The 27,837-nt window shown below is 45.6% G+C and overlaps 1 pseudogene; it reads right to left on the reverse strand.

Annotated features, from left to right (window-relative positions):
- Window positions 1-4,317: 4,317 nt before the first annotated feature.
- LOC135050126 (zinc finger MYM-type protein 6-like) lies at window positions 4,318-27,837 on the reverse strand (annotated as a pseudogene).

A 27,837-nucleotide genomic window follows, 5' to 3' on the forward strand; every position in this document is an offset into this window, starting at 1 on the left:
CTATATGGGTCAACCTCGCTAACCCCCTGGGCTGCGGTACTCTATACCTCGCTGACCTCTTGGGCCGCGGTACTCTGCTATCTTGCTCCTTTGTACTTCAATCTCTAGAAACGTGAGCCAGCTATTCTCACGCCACCAGGTCTCCACTCACCTGGTGTACCACTTCTATGGGATCCCGAATTCATTGGGTCCACAAAACCTTTATTATGTTTGCACACTCACGTTCGTTCACTCAAATACACTTTGGTTTTTCTGTACAGAAAATTAACTTTCATTCAGATAAACAGCCTTAGTACCAGAGGTAATACAGTAAAAAAGGTTTTATTTAAACTAAATTTTGGAAACCGAGCAATTTGTGCTATTGTAGCGTGGCTACTGTTCCGCCCCTAAACTAAACAATGCTATTGTGTAATTTGTACTTAGCGGTCGTACCCTTACGCACGTTGCGTAAACACGCGACCGTGCGTATGTCTTTACGTTGTGTACACGGTCCCGTACTTTGTCCGAGACACGTGTACATAAACCGTACGTCCGCAATAGTACATATCCCACACTTCTATAAATGTAAGCGATATTACCTATAATCGTTTACTTAACACAACACAGTTTCTTTCTGTACAAACCTGTTTAACTAGGCCAGACTGTATTTGTGTTTTCCGTTTACTTCCTTAATATTTAGTCTATGTTTTAACTAAATAGCAACAAATTTCTCCGTACAGGTCTAAATGAATCTAGTAATCAGTATTTATGGCAACAATACGAGCAGGTATACAAATACAAAGTACAGGTGTATGCTTGTGTTGTGTGCGCATTTGGCGCCAAAATAGAAATTCACCGACCTTTAAAAAAAATGAATAGCTTTGCGTATTTACTTTACGGGTCCTACCAGCATCCCTACAAACCATGCAGAGCAGACGCCATCTAATCAGCAAATAAATTTAGGGTTTCCAGTGTATCCACTAACCAGGAGAAGGTTTACGTGGGATACCTTTCCGCCCTTTGCTGATAGATAAAGTCTGCTTTAACCTGCTAGGCTGCGGGTATGAGGAAAAACCGGACGATGCCCCAAATGATAATGTCGATATTATCTTAAACCATAAACCTATACCTCTAAATACACTTTTACCATGGAGCCGCTGCGGCCGCTAGACTTAATACACACGCTACGTACTTTGTACGCTATTTGCGTACAGAGTCCCGTACCTTGTACGGACTTAACGTATAAACGCCGCGCTGGGGGTACAAAGTACACACAGCGCGCACACACTCTTGATATACTTTAAACCTTATTAGTAATGCAATGCAATGATATTATTACACTCTAAACCTTATGCAGCAAAGCACTGCAATGATGTTACACCTTAAACCTTATGCAGCGCTGACGGTACAAAGTACCCGTAGTGCGTACACACCTTATCAATACACTTTTAAACCTTATGCAGTTAGGTAATGTAATACGCTTTAAACCCTAGCAGGGAAAAGAGGACACAACACCGATTTGTAGTTTAAACACTGGGCTCCGACACCTCAGCGTATATATCTGGAAGGGGATAACAATACAATTTATACACTACAATATACAACAGAGTAAATGGCTACAGTCAATGTACATACGTGAGAATATTCGCTTGCGCAACCTGGTCCAGTCCTCCGCTCATCAGGTAGATAGCGTTAAGAGTCTTCTGACCGGCCAGGCAGCAACAGGCTTTTTATACACTACTTCCAAAAGCAATACAATGGATACTGTAATCCCTTTGTCCATTGGACACAGAGATGCATCTTTACATTACAGGAGAGGTCATAGGTTGATTTGAAAAGGTGGGTGATGTCTTTCTCAACTGCTCTTGTGGGTGGTCTCCTCTGGATTCCCGCCGCATACATAATATACAGTAAATACAGTTTAAACCTATATTCTACTTCTGCACATAACTATACGCAGGAACATGCGATCTTCCTCTAACCAACACCGGAATGTTACCCTTAAAATACCCTACGGCTGGGGGGCGTGGCCTGGAGGCTGAATGAGCAAGCTGCTTTTTCAGTGAGCTCCCAGGGATCTGGGAGTTTCATCAAGATAAAATAAAATCAGCACCAACTTTTTCACCCCTAAAAAGCTTTGTTAGACTCCCCAAGGCAGCAGAGCGGGCAGTGAGTGGGAGCTGCGGAATCAGGGAGCCGGTTTTCTGGCTCCCGCGGATTGCGGCCTACTCGCTGCACTCAAGCCGGGACCTAAATTTCTACACTGTCCCCAGGCCGGGTGGACGGACGGCCCGGGACGTCGGAGGAACACATCTAGAGCTTCCGCCTTGCTGGAACTCGGTTCAGCTTCCCGAGCGGTCCTCGCTGGCTGGCGGGGAGGACCCGAGACGCGGCGGGAGCCGAGACGCAGGCTCCGGAGTAAGCGCGGCGGCCATTTTGGAAGACGGGAGGAGAGGCGGCGGTGACCCGGAGGAGGCGTCCGGAGGCCCGCTGAGGTGAGCGACCTGAAGCCTGATCCCACGGGGGTGGATGTATCTCCCCCTCCTTGTATACCTCGGCCGTTGCTGCGGATGACCACCGGCCCGACCGGGGCCTCCTCTCTCCTACCAGTCTGAAAATAAACAGCTCTGCGGGCGCCCCCACATTTATCTAGGGCCCGGGGTCAGCTGAGCCGGAGCCAGGGGTGCAGCTCCACAGAGGAGAGCAGAGCAATAAGAAAAAGACCCCCCTCTCGATACCGGTTCCAGTGCGGCGGCCATCTTAGGTCTCGGGACCCCCGAAGCAGTGTGCGGGACAGGAGGCCTGGAGACGCCGGATTTGGTGAGCTGCCTCACTGGCCTGGCCCTCCTAGCTGCAGCCCGCACTCATCATCGGCGGACGGCCGCAATAGGTGGCTATAAGTGGGAAGTCGGGGGGGCCATAATATAATACAGCCATATTAGCAGTACCACCTTGGGACCTGTGTCTGGAGACGTATTATAAACATCGACCAAGAGTACTTGCCTAAAAGGTCTGTTGAGGTGCATCTGCTGACTGGGCCGCTGGCATCCGCGCTCCTGGGGTTAGCTCCGTAGTTCAGTACACTTCTGCACACCTGAAAAGGAGCTGATCTTTACGACTGATATCTTCCGGACAGGGGCGTACATCGCTACTCGATCTGGTGCACTCACCCTGCCCGTGCGGCACTGAGATGTGATTTTTTCGCTACAATGTCCTCCTAATACCTCCCCGCAACCATTTTAGCTAATACATACCTACACCGGGTCGCTATACTGCTAGATTGAAGATACCTGGGCCACCCTAATACCGCATTCGTCCAATTTCCGTGACAACAGAAGCCATGGCTCCGAAGAAGAATAAAGCCTCCAAAACGGTCAATCAAGTCGCCTTCTTCAAACCCTCTTCTTTCTGTAACAAACCCCCAGAAGCTGAAACCCCTGGGGTGGGCCCCTCTCCCCAGTCAAAGCGGTCCTCTCTTTTGCCCTCTGAGCCTCCTTCCAGCGACGCATCCCCTTCTATGCGTCTTGAAGACGGTGAAGCCTTAACAATCGGCAGTATGAAGCTTTTGCTACATCAATTTAAGGATGACGTGACATCTGAGTTCAGAGCCATGCTGAAATCCTGCCAGAGCTCCATCGATGACCTGGGTGAGAGAACAAACCAATTGGAAACTAAGATGGGCGAGGTAGTCGGTTCACACAATTCGTTGATAGACTCCCATGATACCCTGGAGGGTGAAGTGAATTTCTTGCGCGATAAAGTAGCGGATTTGGAAGATCGCTCGCGCAGGAACAATCTGAAACTCAGAGGGGTCCCCGACTCAGTCTCTAACAGTAGTCTACACGATTATACTATGGAGATCTTCAAAAAACTGTTGCCTACTGCCAGCTCCTCAGATCTTTTGTTGGATCGAGTTCATCGAATCCCTAAGGCCCGAGGTGCCCCAGAGGGATCGTCTAAAGATGTTCTGATGAGGGTACACTTCTATCATATAAAAGAATCTTTGCTGAAGGCGGCTAGACCATCCTCTGATACGGCAGAAGCCTTGGGAAAACATCAGCTATATGGGGACTTGTCGCAGTACACTTTCAATAAAAGACGCTCCTTCCAACCGGTTACTACTATTCTTCGAAAGACTGGTATCCTTTATAGATGGGGCTTCCCCACTCGCCTGTTGATCTCCAGAGACGGTTCTACCATAGCCATCTCGTCGGCTGACGAGGGCCTGAAGCTCCTTCGTAAATGGAACCTGGGGGGAGACCCCGGGCCCAGTTCTCCTGACCATCGACTTCAGCAGGACTGGTCGACGGTTGAGAAGTAATGGTACTCTGATCACACTCATTTGCCATGGATGCCTTTACCTGGATTGAAGTCCCGGGTCTTGACAGTCAACTGCAGAGACGGTTACGAGAGAGATTTAAGCCGGCTAATGCCACAGAACTGGTTATACTATGTTTGCCAATCATTGCATTATAGTAGACATTAATGTATGAGCAGTACAGAATTAATTTGCTGTCTTCTTCCTACTAATTCTCAGCTTGATAATCTCATTGTAACAGTTCTTACATAATTGACTAGCGTTATATATCTTTGTGGCACTAAACCCTAAGGTTATGGGAATGATAGGCCGTGTGGGTGTATTTACACCGAGATATACAATTCTCGTCTGTTAGGTTGCGGGGAGGTTGGCTACCAACCTCCCTATTCCATTGGGTGGGGCGCTGGATGTTTTGGCGCCTTACTGCGGCCCCATATCTTTATGGGGTCTGTTTCCTTTCTTTTTCTCATAATTCTCTTTTGTCTACCTCAGTCTGTTTCCCCTATGTGTCTTGTCTTCCCCAGGGTTGTGTTCCTAGACGATGGACTCAGAGGTTGATGGCTCCTGTACTGCTCTGTCATGGTCAGGTTAGTCTCACTTAATGTTAAGGGATTAAATTCCCCACAGAAACGTAAACTAGCGCTGTCCTCCTTCTATAAAATGAAGGCAAATGTAGTTGCGGTTCAAGAAACCCACTTCAAAAAATTAGATCCCCCTAAATTTCAAGATAACCGTTTCCCTACTTGCTATATGGCCAATGGCCCCACAAAAAAGGCTGGAGTGGCGATACTTTTTTCTTCGAACTGCACTTTCACCTTAGAGTCCCAAATAGCAGATCCAGAGGGTCGATATCTCATTTTGATAGGGTTACTGGAGAACATTATGGTCACTCTAGTATCATGCTATGCCCCTAATACTGGTCAGCTCACTTTCTGCAGGAAACTTTGTGCTCTGATACAGAAACATACTAAGGGGTCGGTTATGATTTTGGGGGATTTCAACCTAGTGGTCGACCCCCTATTAGACAGATCTGGTTCTACTGGAGATATTCGGTTGGGAGGTCGGAGGGCTCGGGACGGGAGGCCTAGCCTCCGCCAGTTACTGGGGGAATTCGACTTATATGATGCATGGAGAACTAAGCATCCCACAGAGAGGGATTATTCCTTCTACTCACACGTACACTGCACATACTCTAGGATAGACCTTGCTCTGACTAACAAAGAGACTCTGACGGCTATCAGGGAAATCAAAATATTGCCAATGACCTGGTCTGATCATTCCCCGGTACTGGTGGTATGGGAGTTGGAGACAGGTGGGATCCCCCCAGGGCCTTGGAGACTGGGGAGGTTCCTGCTCAATAATCCTGATGCCCTTAGCACTATTCGACAATCTATACAAATATATCTTGACACAAATAAATCAGAAGATACATCGACCTTTAACAACTGGTGCTCTTTTAAAGCGGTGATTCGAGGCATAGCCATCCAGACTGCTGCCAGACTTAAGCGCACCCAACAGGCGGAACGCCTGTCTGCTGATAAGGAGGCTGCCAGACTGGAATCATTACATAAAGCGAACCCGCTCAATAAGACCACCCATAAGCTTTTATTAGCCGCCCGGGAAAAGGTGAACACTTTTTCACTTAAGGAGGTGCAGCGCAATATTACTAGATTAAATCAATCTATGCACTAGGTAATAAAGCGGGACGCCTTTTGGTCCGGAAGCTACAGTCTAAACGAGCTAGAGCCAGGATACACTATGTCTGTTCTGCGTCGGGATCTAGGGTATCTGACCCCTATGCTATAGCAAACACCTTTGCAGAGTATTACTCCCAGTTATATGACTTAAGGTCTGACCCGTCCACCCCCCAACCCAGAGAGGTTGACATTCAGTCGTTCTTAAAAGAAATTTCCCTCCCAACGGTAGACTCCGCGACTAGCCTGTTCCTTAGCGCCCCCTGAACATTAGAAGAACTAGACACAGCTGTCTCTGGTCTCCCGAAGGACAAAGCCCCTGGCCCTGATGGCTTCCCCTCCAATTTCTATAAAGTATATAAGAATGAATTGGCTCCCCTATTGTTGTCTGTTTTCAACGAGGCATCGGACGTGGGAAAGTTTCCCAAAGAAATGCTGGAGGCACAGATAGTTGCCATTCCAAAACCTGGCAAACCCCCCACAGCAGTACAAAATTACCGACCTATAGCCTTGTTGAACACAGACGTTAAGCTCTTTGCAAAATTAATTGCCAACCGTCTTTCCCCTCTGCTCCCTTCCCTCATAGCGGCTGACCAGGTGGGCTTTGTCCCGGGCAGACAGGCTCCGGACAACACCCGGAGGGTGTTTAACATTCTCGAACATTGTGATGCGCACAAAACACCCCTCCTTATACTCTCTTTAGATGCCGAAAAGGCGTTTGATAGACTCCATTGGGGATATCTGAGAGCTGTTTTAGACAAATATCGGTTCGCTGGGAGGTTCTTGGACTCTGTTTTTGCTCTGTACTCTGCCCCCTCTGCAAGGGTGTTTGTTAACGGTTGTCTGTCAGGGACTTTTAATGTCACCAATGGAACCAGACAGGGCTGTCCCCTGTCACCCCTTATATTTGCTTTAGCCATTGAGCCACTAGCTGAGATAATTAGGACTGAACCAAGGATTACTGGCCCAGAAATTGGGGGTTTAACCCACAAGATCAGTTTATTTGCTGACGACATCTTGCTCTGCTTAACCCGCCCTGATGCCTCATTGGCTGCGCTCCATGACGTGCTGAACCGATACTCTAATATTTCATATTATAAGTTGAATACGACCAAGACGGAGGCCCTACCGCTTCACATACCACCACGTACGGTGACCCGACTTAAAGATCTATACCGTTATGCTTGGCAGGTCAGATCCATTAAGTACTTGGGTATTCACCTCTCCCTAGACAGAGACCTGTATGATTGTAATTATGTACCCCTTCTTAGCGCCTATGGAAAATTAATAAAAGAATGGTCCCTTCATGAAATATCTTGGCTAGGTAGAATTTCCGCGACCAAGATGATACTACTCCCTAAACTTCTTTATTTGTTCCGAGCTATACCTCGTAACGTCCCCAGACCTCTCCTGGTGAAAGCTAACATGATTATTTCGCAGTATATATGGAAAGGGGCGAGGCCCCGCATAGCTAGACAGGTCCTGATGTTGCCTAAAATGGTCGGGGGGGTGGCATACCCTAACTTGGAAGCGTACCACTCCGCGTGCCTTCTCAGCCAGGCTCGAGATTGGTTTGACTTGCACAGCCCCAAACCATGGGTCCTTATGGAAAGCTCCTTCTTGGGTTCGATCGACTTGAGAGATTTGTTTCTGCTGCCTGCTCAAAGTGTTCATAAGCGACTAGGCCCGGGGGAATCGGTTAGATGTACCCTGAAGCTCTGGCATAATGTTGCTGCGTCTGATTCGAAAATAGTATTGCCTGCGGCTGATTTAGAAATTAAGACTATTGCTAATCTCATACCCAACCTAGGATTGGACAATTGGATCCGTGCTGGGGTTGTGCATTTAGGAGACCTATACTCAGAGGGAGGGTTGGTGCCTTTTTCTAAGTTATTAAGTAATTCGGGTATCCCGAGGCATGACTTCTTCAAATACTTGCAGATTAGACACTGGCTGCAGTCTTGTGGGAAAGAGGGGGTGGCACCCGTCCCCCTTCCGGCCTCCCTCCGCCTCCGGCTGTCTTCCCCGGACCATTCCCCGGACCATAAGGGTGGGATATCAAAATGGTACCAGTATATAACCCTCCTCACTAAAAGGGGTAAGTTTCCTTCACAGCTGAAGTGGGAGAGGGATCTCTCCATTGATCTACGGGAGGAGGAGTGGGACTCCATCTCCTCGAGGTGCTTTGGGATCTCGAGATGCCTGCAGCACTCTGAGATGTACTTCAAATTGTGCCAAAGGGCGTACTTTACTCCACAGCGACTTCATACCATTTGGCCTTCGACTTCCCGGTTATGCTGGAGGAGTTGCGGCCACGTGGGTAACATCCTACATGTTTTCTGGGAATGCCCTGTTTTGAGGTCGTTGTGGACTGAAGTGTTCTCTCTTCTCCGGGAAGTGTTGGGGATTGAGGTCCCTATGACCCCTATGTTCGCCCTTTTCCATTATTCCTCACCTGACCTTATGCGCTGCGATAGATATATTGCTGGCCATATTCTCATATCTACAAAGGCTGCAATTGGACAGTTATGGAAAACACCAAATGTACCCACGCTCCACGCCATTGTTAACAGCACACATAAACACTATCTATTTGAAACGTCGGGAGGTTACGATACGACCTCACCATCCTCAGTACTGAATTATTGGCTGAAGTGGAAAATATTCCGGGAACGGACAGGGCTTCCTATGGTTGTCGCCAATCCTATAGACTTGTCACAGTTACACTCCCCACAATCAGAGGATGCCTAAGCATTACTGCTACATTTAGTATATATCACTTTCAATTAAGATCGATAATTGATCAGATGCGTTGAGAACGTTCTCGTCAATGGAACTTATCCCGTGTCTTTGTCATCCCCTATGTGTCTCAATGTGTTGTCTCTCTTCTTGTTCTACTCTACCTTTTATCTCTAGCTGTTAGATTTTAGTTCTATATTTGTTTCCGGCCGGATTCGGCAGTACATGATTATGACATTGTAAACATTGCTGCACTGTTAGTGAATCGTAATATTTCTGCTTGATATTTTGTTCAGTCAACTCATAATTATATTGGAGTGTATATGTGCTGCCATGCCCGGCTGGGTATGTTACTGTTTAAAAAATAAATAAAAACTATTGATTAAAAAAAAAAATACCCTACGGCTGGATACCAGACATCACCTTATAACCTTAGTCTGTCCCTTCCTATCATGCAAAGGCAAATCTCTCAGCCCTGGAATCATTTAAACTGTTGATACTTGCTGATGTGGTGCAGGGGGGCTATGTGTACAATGTGCACTATTTGGATTAAATATGTAATGTATTGATAACCCTCTATGCGCTCACAAACTCTGCCGTAAATACCCATACCACGCGCAGGACCGCGGGAGCGATCATACGCAAATTGCGGATATGTGCAAGCACGGCGGAACAAGTGCACGCGCAGCGGGCATGTGTGTGTGGTTAGTATGTGGTGTGTGTACTACAATATTTTTCGACTTTGACAATATATATACTGTTACCCCTTCGGCGGCACTCTCAGCACTTCAAAAGAATAGACCACACAGCATCTTATGTCAACGTTTCAATGTTCATTGAACATTTTTCGTCAGGACAGCAAAACACAGTACATTTCACTCACCTATATACCTCTGTTTTGCCCTCCATGGCGCACGTTGCCCGCTGTCTTCCGCTCCATAATTAATGACATCATCACCAGGAGTCCAGCGCCAGTATCACCGTCACTGGAGGGAGGGACCAGAGCACCCAGTGTTAAAACCATACATAATATTTTATTACATATAACAGGTACAGTTAAAAAAACAGTGTAAAGCTTAAAATACCTAAACCAGTACAAGAATAAGTGTATTATATATTATCCATCCGACAACTGCACTATCTTTTAGTGACACATCATCATAATGTTACATTCTATTCATAAGTAATCCGAAAAATCTAAACTTCATTACTTTAATCACTTATATCCATACAGTACTAAATTCCTAATATCCATTATATTTCAGCAGATACATATAAGGGAACACAGTCTACACTAAATACTCTCATAGTTCACAATAAACATGATAATCCGGATTGTTCATTAAGACCCCTCGGAGAGAGGGTATCCAATGTAAAAATCCACTTGGCCTCTGCCTTACGCAATAGTAAACCTCGATTTCCACCCCTCTCCAATGGTGGGATGTGATCGATAATCCGATGTCTCAAAACCGCTATTGAATGTTTAGCCTTAAGAAAATGTCGGGCCACTGGCTGATCACTGTGACCCGAATTTAATGCAGATCTAATCGCATGTCTATGTCCAGCCACCCGCTCCTTCATCATACATTCCGTTTTTCCAACGTGGTGGAGACCACACGGACAACTTAGTAGATACACCACATAATTTGTTGTACAAGAAACTCTATACCTGATTTTATATTTCTTTCCAGAATGTGGGTGACAGAACATATCTACTTGTATCTCTCGCTCAGTCGCCCATTATCTCCATGGGAGGGGGGGTACACCAGTCCGAATCTTGCCTAGGGCACCAAATTGGTTAGGGCACCAAATTGGTTAGGGCCGGCTCTGACAGAGGGTGCTCTATAGTGCATTATTTCACTGTTAGTGCCCTGCGCACTAAACACTACATATGTCAATAGGATGCTGTCTGTATTGTATAGCCATTGCCTAAATGCTCACTTTATTGTATGCCTCTTACTTGGATAGAATGTCTGTATTTTACATAAGGACGAGCTCTGTATTCTGTGGCTCACTAGTAGCTCTCTGTGTTGTATGTTTCAGTGTTTTGTGTATCCCAAACTAGTATAATCTATGTATTGTGTATGACAGTCACTAGGATGCTTTCTATATTGTTTTACAGACACTAGAAAGCTCTCTGTTTAGAATATTTTCCTCTAAAATGGTTTCTGCATTGAGCATCTGTCACTAAAATGCTCTGTGTATTGAATATAGGTCACTAAAATATTACTTTTCTGTTTGGGCTTGTAATTTTTCTTCTTTATAACCTTTATTTAATGAAATTCTGCATCAGTTCTTTACTCTGTGAGATGTAGGTGTCTTGGGGGTATATGCAATTGCGGTCGAATTCCCGAAAATGTCGAAAAACGGGACATTTTCGCCCAAAAAAAAATCGACAATGCAATTCAGTACTTTTCGTCAAAAAAACGGACTTTCCAAATTCGACTTTTTGAAATTCGACATTTGTCAAATTCGACATTTCTGCAATGGTACAAATGCGGCAATTCGACAAAAGTATATTCAATTGAAGCTTGGAAATTCGACAACAGTGCTTTTAGACAGTAAATTCGTCATTTTCAATCCGCCACACTTTGGTGGCGGAATCTAATAAAAATTTTTAAAAACATGTTTTTTTTGGTGTTTTTTTTATTGGTAATAGCATATCTATTTACATTAGAAGGGATTAGGTACTTGGTTTGTCTATTTTGGAGGCACAAGTATTATTTATATATTTTTAAAAATATTATTATTATTATTTTTTTTTTAAATGGAATGGTAAAAATCAGAAAAAAAATTGCGTGGGGTCCCCTTTCCTAAGCATAACCAGCCTCGGGCTCTTCGAGCCGGTCCTGGTTCTAAAAATCCCCGGAAAAAACTGACAGGGGATCCCCCGTATTTTTAAAACCAGCACCGGGCTCTGCGCCTGGTGCTGGTGCAAAAAATACGGGGGACAAAAAGCGTAGGGGTCCCCCGTATTTTTTACACCAGCATCGGGCTCCACTAGCTGGACAGATAATGCCACAGCCTGGGGTCACTTTTATACAGCGCCCTGCGGCCGTGGCATTAAATATCCAACTAGTCACCCCTGGCCGGGGTACCCTGGGGGAGTGGGGACCCCTTCAATCAAGGGGTCCCCCCACAGCCACCCAAGGGCCAGGGGTGAAGCCCAAGGCTGTCCCCCCCATCCAAGGGCTGCGGATGGGGGGCTGATAGCCTTGAGAAAAATGAAAGAATATTGTTTTTTCCAGAAGAACTACAAGTCCCAGCAAGCCTCCCCCGCAAGCTGGTACTTGTAGAACCACAAGTACCAGCATGCAGGTGGAAAAACGGGCCCGCTGGTACCTGTAGTTCTACTGGAAAAAAAATACCCAAATAAAAACAGGAGACACACACCGTGAAAGTAAAACTTTATTTCATACATGCCGACACATACATACTTACCTATGTTGACCCGCCGACTGCCACGCCCCCCTCGTCACTGAAGAATCCGGGGTACCTGTGAATAAAATTATACTCACCTGATCCAGTGTCCAGATTATAATCCACATACTTGGCAAAAAAAAAACCGAACACCCGGACCAGGCGGACTGACAGGGGTCCCATGTTTACACATGGGACCCCTTTCCCCGAATACAGAGACCCCCCCGTGACTCCTGTCACAGAAAGGTCTCTTCAGCCAATCAGGAAGCGCCACTTCGTGGCAATCACCTGATTGGCTCTGCGCGTCTAAGCTCAGACGCGCATTGCACAGCTCCCTCCATTACTTTCAATGGTGGGAACTTTGCGGTCAGCGGTGAGGTTACCCGCGGTCAGCCGCTGACCGCGGGTAACCCCACCGCTGACCGCAAAGTTCTCACCATTGAAACTAATGGAGGGAGCTGTGCGATGCGCTGTCTGACAGCTCCGACGCGCATACAGCCAATCAGGAGAGTGCCAGGACGTGGCACTTCCTGATTGGCTGAAGAGACCTTTCTGTGACAGGAGTCACGGGGGGGTCTCTGTATTCGGGGAAAGGGGTCCCATGTGTAAACATGGGACCCCTTTCAGTCCACCTGGTCCGGGTGTTCGTTTTTTTTTTTTTTTGCCAAGTACGTGGATTATAATCTGGACACTGGATCAGGTGAGTATAATTTTATTCACAGGTACCCCGGATTCTTCAGTGACGAGGGGGGCGTGGCAGTCGGCGGGTCAACATAGGTAAGTGTGTGTGTGTCGGCAGGTGTCAAATAAAGTTTTACTTTCACGGTGTGTGTCTCCTGTTTTTATTTGGGTATTTTTTTTTCAGTAGAACTACAGGTACCAGCGGGCCCGTTTTTCTCCCGTATGCTGGTACTTGTGGTTCTCCAAGTACCAGCTTGCGGGGGAGGCTTGCTGGGACTTGTAGTACTACTGGAAAAAACAATATTCTTTCATTTTTCTCAAGGCTATCAGCCCCCCATCCGCAGCCCTTGGATGGGGGGGGACAGCCTCGGGCTTCACCCCTGGCCCTTGGGTGGCTGGGGGGGGACCCCTTGATTGAAGGGGTCCCCACTCCCCCAGGGTACCCTGGCCAGGGGTGACTAGTTGGATATTTAATGCCACGGCCGCAGGGCGCTGTATAAAAGTGACCCCCGGCTGTGGCATTATCTGTCCAGCTAGTGGAGCCCGATGCTGGTGTAAAAAATACGGGGGACCCCTACGCTTTTTGTCCCCCGTATTTTTTGCACCAGCACCAGGAGCAGAGCCCGGTGCTGGTTTTAAAAATACGGGGGATCCCCTGTCTGTTTTTTCCCGGGATTTTTAGAACCAGGACCGGCTCTTCGAGCCCGAGGCTGGTTATGCTTTGGAGGGGGGACCACACGCAATTTTTTTCCGGGTTTTTTCCCGTTTTTTAAAAATCTAATCAAAATCCGTCAAATCGCCCGTTTTTCGACAGCGGGACTGTCGAATCCGTTTTTTATTGAATATGTTGAATTCCGGCACCCACTTGCCGGAATTCGACGGTCGAATTGTGTCGAATTAAAAAACGGGCGAAAAATTGCCGCGATTCGCCGGCAATTGCATATACCCATTGGTCTGTACAGTTTCTTTTTATCCTTTGAAACTATCCTTTGAGAATATTGGAAATCCAGTCCCTGTGGTGATTGCTTGCAGTAGGGAGTATAGTGGCCCTCATTCCGAGTTGATCGGTCGCAAGGCGATTTTAGCAGAGTTACACACGCTAAGCCGCCGCCTACTGGGAGTGAATCTTAGCTTCATAAAATTGCGACCGATGTATTCGCAATAATGCGATTACTAACTACTTAGCAGTTTCAGAGTAGCTCCAGACTTACTCTGCCTGTGCGATCAGTTCAGTGCTTGTCGTTCCTGGTTGACGTCACAAACACACCCAGCGTTCGCCCAGGCACTCCCACCGTTTCCCCGGCCACTCCTGCGTTTTTTCCGGAAACGGTAGCGTTTTCAGCCACACGCCCCTGAAACGCCGTGTATCCGCCCAGTAACACCCATTTCCTGTCAATCACATTACGATCGCCGGAGCGAAGAAAAAGCCGTGAGTAAAAATACTTTCTTCATAGTAAAGTTACTTGGCGCAGTCGCAGTGCGAACATTGCGCATGCGTACTAAGCGGATTTTCACTGCGATGCGATGAAAAATACCGAGCGAACAACTCGGAATGAGGGCCAGTGTTTCCATTAACTGGTTTTACATGCGTTCTCATCTGAATTGTATTGTTTTTTATGTAGATTTCTAGGTCGAGGAACACTATCTCTGTTTTACTTGAAGTGGTGGTAAATTCTAAATTGATTGTGTTACATACATAATTTGCAGAATTTCATTAAAAAAGATTATAAGGAAGAAAAATGACAAATCCAAATCAATGAGGTAACTGAAATGACCGGGGTAAGGCACTCCTTAAACAAGAGGCAAGATGGGTACCTGAACACTGTTTCCCCAGGGGGCCTGAATGAAAGTTTTTCTCTCACTTGTTTTCTAGTATGTATAGTATGATCTCGTCTCTCCATTTATTATACTTTGCCATATTGTTTCTGGTGCATTCTTGTACACACTGTTGGTTGCCAGGATACCGCAGGACTGCCGGGGGATGCCAGGGTGCGTATGTTGCAGGGATGTGACATCATCAAACCCGACAATCAGCGGGAGAGCGGCCTCTTTCACGATGATGCGAGGTTATTTAGGAAAGATGTCTATGTTTGTTTGTGGATCTTGAAAAAGGTTTTAAATAACTGAAATGTCTTTCTGGGAGGAGACTGCTGTGTCGTTATTCAGTAGCTTTATAAACCCACCTGTTTGTGAGAGTGGTATATATATATAAATATATAACATTTATTTTTTTCATTCTTGCGGCCCACAAACTCTTAGACCGTGATTATTTCGCCCGGTTGGGATTTTACAATCCCTTAGATCAGTGGTCAGGGAACAGGGGTAAAAATGAAATTCCTGGGGGTAAAGGACGGTCGCGCTGCCGAGACACAGCCCCATCCAGCACCGTCCGGCTTGCGATGTGACGTGCTGACGTCACACCACTCGCGATGTGACGTGCTGACGTCCTGGGGGTAATGGATGGTCACGCTACTGAGACACAGCCCCGTCCAGCACTGTCTGGCTCGCGACGTGACATGCTGACATCACACCGCTGTGCTCCTGGACGCCCTGTGCTGTGTTCCTGGCCGCAGTGTGACGTGCTGACGTCCCACCGCGCTCCCTCATGCTCGCCCGTCCTGCGCTGTCCTGTCTTCCCGCCCGCGGCCAGCCAACCCATACACAGAACAGTGGGAAATTCCCACTGACATTACTGAGGTGAGGATGTGACTATCTGTCTCCTAAAAGTCGTGCCGTCCCCCCTCCCCCCCTTATCCATCTTTCTTACATTCATTCTGGTGTTTTGGGGAGAAAGTGTTAATTAACCCAATCTTTGCCAAAAAAATAATTGGCGAAAATAATAATAATTTAAAAAAAAAAAAAAAAATATATATATATATATATATATATATATATACAGCAAAAAGAACGAGGCGGCACTCGGAGGCTATGCATCAAACGTGTATTCAGAAAAGTGTGATCGATGTTTCGGGGTCCTGAAGAAGGGGAACTGGTCCCCGAAACGTCGATCACACTTTTCTGAATACACGTTTGATGCATAGCCTCCGAGTGCCGCCTCGTTCTTTTTGCTGTTTACATCAGAGGGGAGACCCTCTGTTGGGGAGGGCACCGGAGCAAGACGTATCCCGCAGTGGATAACTAGAGTGCCGGGGCAACAACGCAGGTATATATATATATATATATATATATATATACACACACACACACACACACACACACACACACACACACACACACACACACACACACTGTATCTTAGAAATGCCATATAAACAGTGATAACCAGTATATACACAATAATATATGATTTCTTCCTTTCAAATCAAGGAGGTAACATCGACATATCTAAATATATTTTGGGGTAAAAGGTAAAAAAGTTCCCTGACCCCTGCCTTAGATGCTGTCTGCACTCCCTCACCCACAACTTCTGCAGTGCAAATATACAGCCCATGAAATATCCACTGGCAATTGAGTAGTTATGTCACAATAATTAACAACACATTCACAAGTAAATTAAATTCTTTTGATAAAAATATATACGTTTCTATGCAACCATTATATAATTTTTCGTTTGAACCACTTAAATTATTCGTCATGGCAGTTTGGCAGGTCAACCTTACTAAATTCCCTAGGCTTTAGCAAATAATAACATTGCTTGCCACTAGAGAGGAATGTTTTTGTCCATCAGTAGGTACCAATATTAATTTAGTTCTTACCAAAGTACACATATGAAAATAATCCTACCCCCTGTGATTTTCATAATATGATTGAATTCCAAGCTTTTTTTTCCACCTGCTGATATTTATTGCAGCAGACTGCTATGGTATTTTGGTACATGTATTATTTATTCTGAGATTAAAAGATGAATAGTCTTTTATCCAATTACTGTAGATTCATCAGTATCATCACTAGGTATACGGTACTAACTGATTCAAAATGATCAAAAGAAAAATATTATCTATACTGTACATTTATAAGTATTTTTAAAATTGTTTAGCTTTGTGCATTTATGTTAGGAATGTTGTTTCTAAATATTTTTGCACATTCCTACTGTTAATGTGAACTTAGTAAAGAGAGGTGTGCAAGTGGGGTGTGTTGCAATGTATTTAGGTTTAGGTCAAGCGTGGCCATTCCGCAAATGTTTTTTTCAGCCAAGTAAGTTGTGACTGCCACCCAAACAAAAACTTATGCTGTCTTTGGTACAATAGCTTACACATCTATATTGATACAAGTAAGAGTGACAGATATTTCATTTATCTGTGACACTATATATGCTGGCAGGGTTGGATAAAAAAACGTTAAAAAAAACAAAACACTTTTTTTTGTTTAAACCAATTTTTATTTTTGCATTAATGTTTAAAGGAACAAATAACTGAATCATGTATTAGAAACATTGATCAAATGTTTTAATGCTTTTGAACATTAATAATCTTATTAGAATTTGGTTTGATCTATTTTACATCTTTCAATAAAACCAATTTTCTACAGCTTATTATTCCTATTACATCTGAATATATGTTGCTAGACTAGACATAGTAATACTTTTATAATAAATCCTGTAAAATACTTTGTTTTCATTTTGTTTTATATTCTGTCTTCATTTGTAACTTGCAATCCATTCCATCTGCCACTCAGAGTGATTGCTTATCATGTACTTTTCCTCCTCATACTTATACCCCTTTTCCACCTGAGTACCGTGTCCGATCCGGGATTTTTAACCCGGCTACAACCCGTGTCGGCCCCCCCGTTTCCATTGCACTTCGACACGGGTTATTCCCGTGTCGGATCTGTTTCCACCTAACCCGGGTAAGCTCTGCAAAAGCCTATTTCTGTCATTACAAATGGACTTTTTACTGTCTCATCAAGATTATGTCATCAAAAGGACCAAAAGGGAGGGGTGGGGCCTGCTCACAGCATTGCAGCAATGGACGCCGGTGCAGTAGCTGTGTCTAGCATGGAGTCGCAGACTGTTTGCAGTTTACTGCTGCTTATTTCTGCTACAGACAGCTTGATGCAGCTTCTCACCTTGTGCTACCTACTGCTGAGCTGGAGAAGGAGGGCTCAATTCTTTGCAGAGAGGGCTACCTATCGACACAAATATTTGAAAAGGAGGAGAGCGCGTATATCATCCACTGTTATTTCTCTCATAACAATGAACTCTACACCAAGCCGAAGAATGTGGGTGAGAGATCGCAGACATGGAGAAGCATTCATGCAGACCATTCTAGCATATCAGGAGGAGCAGTGGATGGAAAACTTGAGGATGTCTCGCGCTACATTCGAGTATGTTTTGGAACTACTGTCCCCCGCAATAACCATGCAGACCACCAGGTTCCGGAAGCCCATTGAGCCAGCCAGGAGATTAGCGATTGCTCTCTGGTGGTATGCTACCCCTGGAGAGTATCGCACAGTTTCCAGTTTATTTGGAGTAGGGATTGGCACGGTCTGCAAGATTGTCTACCAGGTCACGCGGGCATTGCTGGATACCATGTACCATCGCTTTATTTCCTTGCCACAAGGACAGCGGCTAGATGCGACTATAAAAGGATTTAAGAAGCGTGGCTACCCACAGTGTGCTGGTGCCATAGATGGGACCCACATCCCCATCATCGCCCCCCGTGACAACCCAGCAGACTATTACAATCGTAAGGGTTGGCATTCCATTGTTCTGCAAGCTATAGTGGACCACAAATACTGGTAAGCACTGTTTCACTAATGTGTTTGAAATAGGCTTGGGCTGTTTTATGATAATGCATAAATTGTAATTTACCTTTATTTTTAGTTTCACAGATGTCTTCATAGGGTGGCCCGGACGGTCACATGATGCAAGGGTTCTCGCCAACTCCGATCTTTATGGTATTGCTGAGGACAAGCTTGGTGGATGGCTTTTCCCTCGAGAGGTAAGATTATTTACTACTTAAACTAATTTTCGCCCATAAACCAATAGTCAAGTTTTACCCCTGTAATAATATTAATGTTTTATTAACAGAAATCGGTGATCGTACATGGTGTGGACATCCCGGTCCACTTCATTGGTGATGCAGCATACCCATTACAGCGCTGGCTAATGAAGGGCTACATCCAGCATGTTCACTTATCTCCCAAACAGACATCATATACCCATGCCCTAGGTTCGGCCCGTATGGCAGTGGAGAATGCGTTTGGGCGTTTAAAAGGACAATGGTGCTGCCTCATGAAGAGGAATGATGTGGGCTTGAAAATAATGCCAGATATAGTAGCAGCCTGCTGCATTCTCCATAACATATGTGAGATTCAAAAGGAAAACTTTCTCCCCGAGTGGAATGTACATGATCATGGGGCGGGGGTCACTTTACATGATGCACCAGGCTTGGTGGGGGGGCATGACACTGCCAGCGAGTGCATAAGGGCCACCATTGCAGCTAATCTTCAAACAATGTTGCAGTAGAGAAGACAGACAAGTTTTTGTGTGCAAACATTAATTGTTTATTTTGTTTTTCAGTTATAAAAATTTTGTTCAAAAGTTATAAGTTATTATATGTTTTCTTTTAAACAGTTGGCACGCATTTTCTGAGGTAACAATATAAAATATTTAAGTGCAAACATAACACTCTGTAAAATTCCAGATAACGCAAGGGGTCTTCAACATGTGTCCCTCCAGCTGTTGTGGAACTACATGTACCAGCAAGTCTTGCTATGTATTTCCACAACAGCTAGAGGGCCACATGGTGAAGACACCTGCCCTGAGGTAACAATATAAAAGAGTAAAGTGCAAACAGGGCACTCTGTAAAAAAAAAACCTAATGTTTGATTTGGCAGGTATCATGGTAGCCCCAATATTTGGATCACACTGCCGCACATTTTCTGAGGTAACAATCTAAAATATTTAAGTGCAAACATAACACTCTGTAAAATTCCACATAACACAAGGGGTCTTCAACATGTGTCCCTCCAGCTGCTGTGGAACTACATGTACCAGCATGTCTTGCTATGTATTTCCACAACAGCTAGAGGGCCACATGGTGAAGACACCTGCCCTGAGGTAACAATATAAAAGAGTAAAGTGCAAACAGGGCACTCTGTAAAAAAAAAACCCTAATGTTTGATTTGGCAGGTATCAGGGTAGCCCCAATATTTGGATCACACTGCCGCACATTTTCTGAGGTAACAATATAAAAGGTAGCCCCCAGGGCACTCTGTAAAATAAAAATAATGTTTGGATTTGTAGGTATCAGGGTTGAGGATACAGTGCAAACAGAACCTTAAAACACAAACATTGTTTTATCACCTGCTGCTCTAAGGCAGTTGTCTATATACCCGATATTCTGACGATTGCGGGATTGTGTGGTATTCCCTATGGTACGTGCAAACAGTAATGTTTCAAGTCAGTCAACTGCTCCTGCAGTCTAGGGTGGAGTTCTGTCGTCTCCGCTAGAAACGAATTGGTCACCTAATTCAGTACTTTAAGTTCACATAGGTCTTGAATCTATGCATGTCGTCTTTCAACTGCGTGAGGTGCGAACAAAAAATGTTTAAGTCTTTGATTCAAGTTTACCTTCATCTGAAAACTTTTGAAGACTAGGAAACTGGTACAACTCCCACCAACTTAAATTAGTTTGAAGAAGTTCCAGTTTAGCAATAAATGCAGAGATTATCCCTTTGGCCTTGATGAAATTAATTTTGTCACTGTTATGATTCCAGCACTCTGGTCAGAGGAGATCTTATGGCAAGGACCGGAGCACTGGAACGGAATGCTGGGGAAGGGAGCAGGACAGGAAAATAGCCCCTGGCGCCCTAACTCTGTTGTCTCACCCGTGTTGTCAGAAATCCCCTGCGAGACTATGGTTTCTTGAGCCCTTGGCAGCCGCGTTTGAAGGGCGGATTATGTCTGCCCAACTTCGATGCCCCCCGGTCTTAATGAGAGACAAAGGGAAACCCGAGACAGGGTGATAACAAGAGGCCCTCTAACTAAACAACCAGGCCAGGGGCTAAGCAAACTCAAAACTATAATATGTGCGGAGAAACCGCCAGGGAAAAGGACAACCAAAATATCCACTTGTCCAATTCTCCTACCCAGCACCGCCGAGTACCAGAGAGGACTTGTGGAAGCGGAACCCTCCGCAAATGCTCCAAACACAAAATATAAAAGGTAAAGCGTCTGAGCCGCAACTCACGAACACCACTGGATATAAAACGGTGATCAGTCAGGACTCCAGGGAACCAAACGACCTCTTGGGATGAGATGACAACTCCCGAATACCGGACTTCTGAGGACTGGAATGACCGGATACAGCAGGACTGGAAACAGACTCTCAGCAAAGGCAGCAAGCAGGAAGCTATTACCGGCGTCTGTGAGAAGCCCTGGGAGTGTATTTAACAAGGAGTCCTCCAATCAGCTGCTAAAGGCTGATTAGAATAAATGCCGTGCAGCTGCCTTGCTGCACGGCCAGAGAGCAGGTGAATATCTTAATTTCCTAAAGCCTAGCAACGGGGAACGCGGTCCGCCAGTGGCGTCCCCGTTGCTAGGGTCCGTGCGGCTCAGCGCGCCCGGCGTCTAGCGTTGCTAGGGAGCCGGCGGCTGTACGCGCACGGCGTCTCTAGTTGCTAGGCGCCGGGTCACGCAGACAAGCGGACCCCGGTGCCTAACAGTACCCCCCCCTTGAGGAGGGGTCAAGGAACCCCTGAAGCCAGGTTTCTGAGGAAATTCCCGAAAAAATGCCCTCTTGAGCCTCGGGGCATGAAGATCCTTATCCAGGACCCAAGACCTTTCCTCCGGACCATAGCCTTTCCAGTGAACTAGAAAATACAGCCGACCCCGGGACAATTTGGAATCGAGAACCTTCTCTACCAAGAACTCCTGTTGTCCCTGTACATCCACTGGAGATCTACCCTGAGAGATCTTCCGAGGAAATCTACTGGAAGAAACGTATTGTTTCAACAGGGAACAATGAAACGTATTTCCAATCCTGAGAGATCTTGGTAAACGTAACCGAAAGGCAACTGGGTTGACTCTTTTAATAATAAGAAATGGCCCAATAAATTTGGGTCCCAGTCTAGCCGAGGATTGTCGAAGCCTGATGTTGCGAGTCGACAACCACACCCTATCTCCCACCTTAAAAGTGCAAGGACGTCGGAGCCTATCAGAAAATTTCTTCTCTCGAAAGGCCGCTTTTCTGAGAGCAAGGTGCACCTTTTTCCAAATGGCTCTGAGATGGGAGGTTAAGGTTAGCGTGGAGACTGAGGAATGATGAAAAAAAGAATTAGCTCTGGGGTGAAAACCAAAAACTGAAAAGAATGGAGACTCTTTAGTGGAGGAATGACAAGAATTATTGTAAGCAAATTCAGCCAACGGAAGAAACTCGGACCAATCATTCTGGAGTTTGGCTGAATACAAGCACAAATATTGTTTCAATGATTGGTTAACTCGTTCGGTTTGCCCGTTGGATTGTGGGTGGTAACCGGATGTTAACGACAATTTCATCTTCAATGAGGCACAAAAACATTTCCAGAATTGTGCGATGAATTGTGGACCCCGATCAGAAACAATATCAGTAGGCAACCCATGAAGCCTGAATACATGGCGGAGAAACAAAACTGCCAACCCTTGGGCAGAAGGCAATCGGGGAAGAGCAATAAAATGAGCCATTTTACTAAAACGGTCCACTACCACCCATATGACTCGGAATCCGGCTGAAAGGGGAAGGTCAACCACAAAATCCATGGAAATATGAGACCACGGCCTGAGAGGAACATTTAAGGGCATAAGTTGCCCGATGGGCAAGGAACGGGGAACCTTATGCTGTGCACAAACGTGACATGAATAAACAAATTCCTTGACGTCTTTAGAAAGACCAGGCCACCATACTGAGCGAGAGACTAACTCCAATGTCTTAGAGACTCCTGGATGCCCTGAAACTTTGTTATCATGGAATTCCGTTAAAACAGTAGCTCTCAAAAACTCAGGGACGCAAAGACGACCAGCAGGAGTAATTCTAGGAGCTTGGTGTTGAAGCTGTTTTAACTGGGTAAATAAATCTTGTGTGAGGCCCGCCCAGATGACCGAAGATGGAAGTATGGGGGTAACAGGATTGTTATTGTGAACCGGAAGAAAGCTACGTGACAGGGCATCAGCCTTAGTATTCTTGGAACCAGGCCTGAAAGTGATTATAAATTTGAAACGCGTAAAAAATAATGCCCAACGTGCCTGCCGGGCATTAAGCCGCTTAGCCGATTCAATGTATTGCAGGTTCTTATGGTCAGTCAATACCGAAATAGTATGTTTTGCTCCCTCCAGCCAATGCCTCCACTCCTCGAAAGCCCACTTTACCGCCAGTAACTCCCGATTGCCAACGTCATAGTTGGATTCAGCGGAGGAGAATTTCCTGGACATAAAGGCACAAGGATGTAACTCCAGAGACTACGGATCCTTTTGAGAAAGGATAGCCCCCACTCCAACCTCCGAGGCATCAACCTCCACCACAAAGGGCAATTCCGGATTAGGATGTCTGAGGACTGGAGCCGAGACAAAGGCTTGTTTCAAGGCCCGGAAGGACAACTCAGCTTCACGCGACCAGTTGGTAGGATCCGCTCCTTTCTTTGTCAGAGCTACAATGAGAGCAACCAGGTCAGAAAAAGAATGAATGAACCTCCTATAATAATTCGCAAACCCTAAAAAGCGCTGAATTGCTTTTAAATTGGTGGGTTGCGCCCAACTAAGGATGGCCTGGAGTTTCTTTGGTTCCATGGAAAATCCCTGAGGGGAAATTATGTACCCTAAAAAAGATACTTCCGTGACATGAAACTCACACTTCTCCAGCTTGGCATATAAATGATTCTCGCGTAACTTTTGAAGAACCAGACGCACCTGGGTAACATGTTGTTCCATTGATTCAGAAAAAATCAGGATGTCGTCTAAGTAAACGACCACGAATTTCCCTAGGAAGTCACGGAGCACATCGTTAATGAGGTCTTGAAAAACTGCCGGAGCATTGGACAGGCCGAACGGCATCACCAGGTATTCGTAGTGACCCGACTGAGTACTGAAGGCCGTTTTCCACTCATCTCCAGATTTAATTCAGATGAGGTTGTACGCTCCTCTAAGGTCAATTTTAGAAAAAAATCACAGCAGAACGTAACTGATCAAAGAGTACAGAAATCAACGGCAAAGGATAGGTGTTTTTAACTGAGATCTTATTCAGGGCTCTAAAATCAATGCAAGGTCTAAGCGAGCCATCCTTTTTCTCCACAAAGAAGAAGCCTGCACTTAAAGGAGATTTTGATGGTCTAATAAATCCTTTCTCAAGGCTCTCCTTTACATAATCATTCATAGCCGCAGTTTCTGGCCCGGATAATGCATATAATCTTCCCTTTGGCAATGCGGCACCAGGAATTAACTCAATAGCACAATCATAAGGCCGATGGGGAGGCAGAATGTCCGCATTGCCTTTGGAGAAAACATCAGCAAACTCCTGGTATTCCACCGGAATGAGTTCTGGAATGATAGCTGCTACTCTGACTGGAAACGTGATACATTCCTTATCACAAAAAGTACCCCATTGTGAAATCTCCCCCGACCGCCAATCAATGGTGGGATTATGAAAGGCCAGCCAAGGGTGACCCAGAACAACTGGAACTGCTGGGCAATGTGTAAGAAAGAACTCGATTTTCTCGGAATGTAGAGCTCCTACTGTAAGTAGTACAGGGGGTGTATGGAGAGAAATAATCCCATTAGACAGCGGACTCCCATCTAAGCCATGCATGGTGACACACCTACCCAAAGGTAACTGAGGAATGCCTAAGGCCTTAGCCCAAGTTAAATCCATAAAGTTTCCTGCAGCTCCACTGTCAACAAAAGCCGACACCGAAGAACTGAGGCTGCCAAAGGAAACTTTAACTGGGACTAAAAGGGAGTTATTCGAGGAGATAAGCTGCAGACCTAGGTGAACCCCCTCACAATTCACCTAGTCAAAGCGTTTCCCGACTTGTTCGGAAAATTACGAGCAAAATGTCCCTTACCCCCACAGTACAGACAAAGACCAGAATTTTGCCTTCTGGCTCTTTCTTCAGGAGACAGCCGGGAGAGACCCATCTGCATGGGCTCCTCTACGTCTTCAGGAATGGAATATACACACGGACTTGACCTTACAGGTGCTCCTTTTTCAGCCCTCCGCTCTCTGAGACGACGATCAATCTTAATAGAAAGCTCCATGAGTTTATCGAGAGTCTCAGGAGCGGGGTACTGAAGGAGACTGTCTTTTATAGACTCTGATAAGCCGAGGCGAAACTGACTGCGCAGGGCTGGGTCATTCCAGCCACAGTCGTTCGACCAACGGCGAAACTCCGTACAATAAACCTCCGCAGAATTTCTACCCTGTCTGAGAGCGCGCAACTGACTTTCAGCGGACGCCTCTCTATCAGGGTCATCATACAAGAGCCCTAAAGACTCAAAAAAAGCGTCAACTGACAACAATGCCGGATCCTCTGCTCTTAAACCAAATGCCCAGGTCTGAGGATCCCCCAGGAGCAAAGAAATAATAATCCCGACCCGCTGAGATTCAGTACCCGAGGAAGTCGGTCTTAAACGAAAATAAAGCTTACAGGATTCTTTAAAATTAAAAAACTCTTTTCTATCACCAGAAAAACGGTCAGGCAAATGCATCTTTGGTTCAGGGACTACCCTTGGGGAAGCTCGCAAAAGATCTTCCTGCGACTTCACCCGAAGAGAAAGATCCTGAACCATCTGAGTAAGTTCTTGAATCTGGCTGACTAAGAGCTGACCAGGATTTGGCCCTAAACCTGTTGGCTTCATGAGGCCGATAAACTCTCACAAAACTGAATGAGAAAAAATTAAACCCCGTTTAATTTTAAGTTTTGGTATGGCCGGTAATAATGTTATGATTCCAGCACTCTGGTCAGAGGAGATCTTATGGCAAGGACCGGAGCACTTGAACGGAATGCTGGGGAAGGGAGCAGGACAGGAAAATAGCCCCTGGCGCCCTAACTCTGTTGTCTCACCCGTGTTGTCAGAAATCCCCTGCGAGACTATGGTTTCTTGAGCCCTTGGCAGCCGCGTTTGAAGGGCGGATTATGTCTGCCCAACTTCGATGCCCCCCGGTCTTAATGAGAGACAAAGGGAAACCCGAGACAGTGTGATAACAAGAGGCCCTCTAACTAAACAACCAGGCCAGGGGCTAAGCAAACTCAAAACTATAATATGTGCGGAGAAACCGCCAGGGAAAAGGACAACCAAAATATCCACTTGTCCAATTCTCCTACCCGGCACCGCCGAGTACCAGAGAGGACTTGTGGAAGCGGAACCCTCCGCAAATGCTCCAAACACAAAATATAAAAGGTAAAGCGGCTGAGCCGCAACACACGGCAGAGCCGCAACTCACGAACACCACTGGATATAAAACGGTGATCAGTCAGGACTCCAGGGAACCAAACGACCTCTTGGGATGAGATGACAACTCCCGAATACCGGACTTCTGAGGACTGGAATGACCGGATACAGCAGGACTGGAAACAGACTCTCAGCAAACAAAGGCAGCAAGCAGGAAGCTATTACCGGAGTCTGTGAGAAGCCCTGGGAGTGTATTTAACAAGGAGTCCTCCAATCAGCTGCTAAAGGCTGATTAGAATAAATGCCGTGCAGCTGCCTTGCTGCACGGCCAGAGAGCAGGTGAATATCTTAATTTCCTAAAGCCTAGCAAAGGGGAACGCGGTCCGCCAGTGGCGTCCCCGTTGCTAGGGTCCGTGCGGCTCAGCGCGCCCGGCGTCTAGCGTTGCTAGGGAGCCGGCGGCTGTACGCGCACAGCGTCTCTAGTTGCTAGGCGCCGGGCCGCGCAGACAAGCGGACCCCGGCGCCTAACAGTCACCTTGTAGCTTTGTGTTAGTTTAATTCAGTTTATCGAACACATCAGCAAGGTAGGCCACATGACGACGTCATTCATCAAGCGCGTTGCTCAGACTTGAGTCTACAGGCTGAAGAAACTCTACGACTGTTTCAAAAAGTTTAAAGAAATGCTGCAAACACTTTCCTCTTGACAGCCATCTCACCTCGCTGTGCAGGAGAAGGCGTTCAAATTCTTTGTCATTTTCTTCACAGAGCTTGCGAAACAGACGGTCAATCAAAGAATGAGCATTTATATTGTTAACTGCCTTTATAACTAATTTCAAACATTCGTGCAACTCGTCACACAAATTATTAGCCACAAGGTGCTGTCTATGAATGACACAGTGGACAGCCAAAACACCAGGTACCGCTGTTTTCAAATGAGCTATAAATCCGCAATATCGTCCAACTATAAATGCGGTGCTGTCAGTTGCACACGCTAGAATATTTGTTAGAGGGATATTTTTCTCGCTAAAAAAAAATCTACCTTTTTGTAGATTGAGGAGCCTTTTGTATCAGATGTTAAAATTCTGGCAAACAACAGTTCCTCCACTATCTCGTCATTCTTGTTGATGAAACGGACATACGCCAACACCAATGCTTCATTGTCTCGAACCGTTGACTCGTCGATCTGGATCACAAATTCTGTATTCTTCAATATGTTGATTAACGTTTCTTCTATTTGAGCAGCCATCTCATCAATTCTTCTTGAAACAGAATCATTACTCAATGGAATTGATTGAGTAATTTCACTTGACCAAGGTAGCATAGTATTGACAATCTCTTTACATAGTGTGTGGTTTTCCACATTTAGCTATTAATAAGGACACTTTATAAGAACAAAGCAAACCCTTGTCTGCATTTAGTGAAGAATTCTTGAACATATTACATATTACATTGTTTCGCCGCTCAAATTTGGACTTGAGATCTTGGAAAAATGAAAGAGGCTTACCAACTTTGTCTGAATGCATTTTTACCATGTGTTCATTCAGTCAAGAAGGCTTCATGGCTTCATTTGAAAATGTATTTTCGCAAAGGAGGCAAAAGGGGACCTGATTGTTGGCAGGTGATGTGACGAATCCATATTTCAAATATTCAGTTGAATACTGTCGCCATTTCTTCTTCTCGGCCAT

The sequence above is a fragment of the Pseudophryne corroboree genome, chromosome 1, assembly GCF_028390025.1.
Source record: "Pseudophryne corroboree isolate aPseCor3 chromosome 1, aPseCor3.hap2, whole genome shotgun sequence".
Classification (NCBI taxonomy): Eukaryota; Metazoa; Chordata; class Amphibia; order Anura; family Myobatrachidae; genus Pseudophryne; species Pseudophryne corroboree.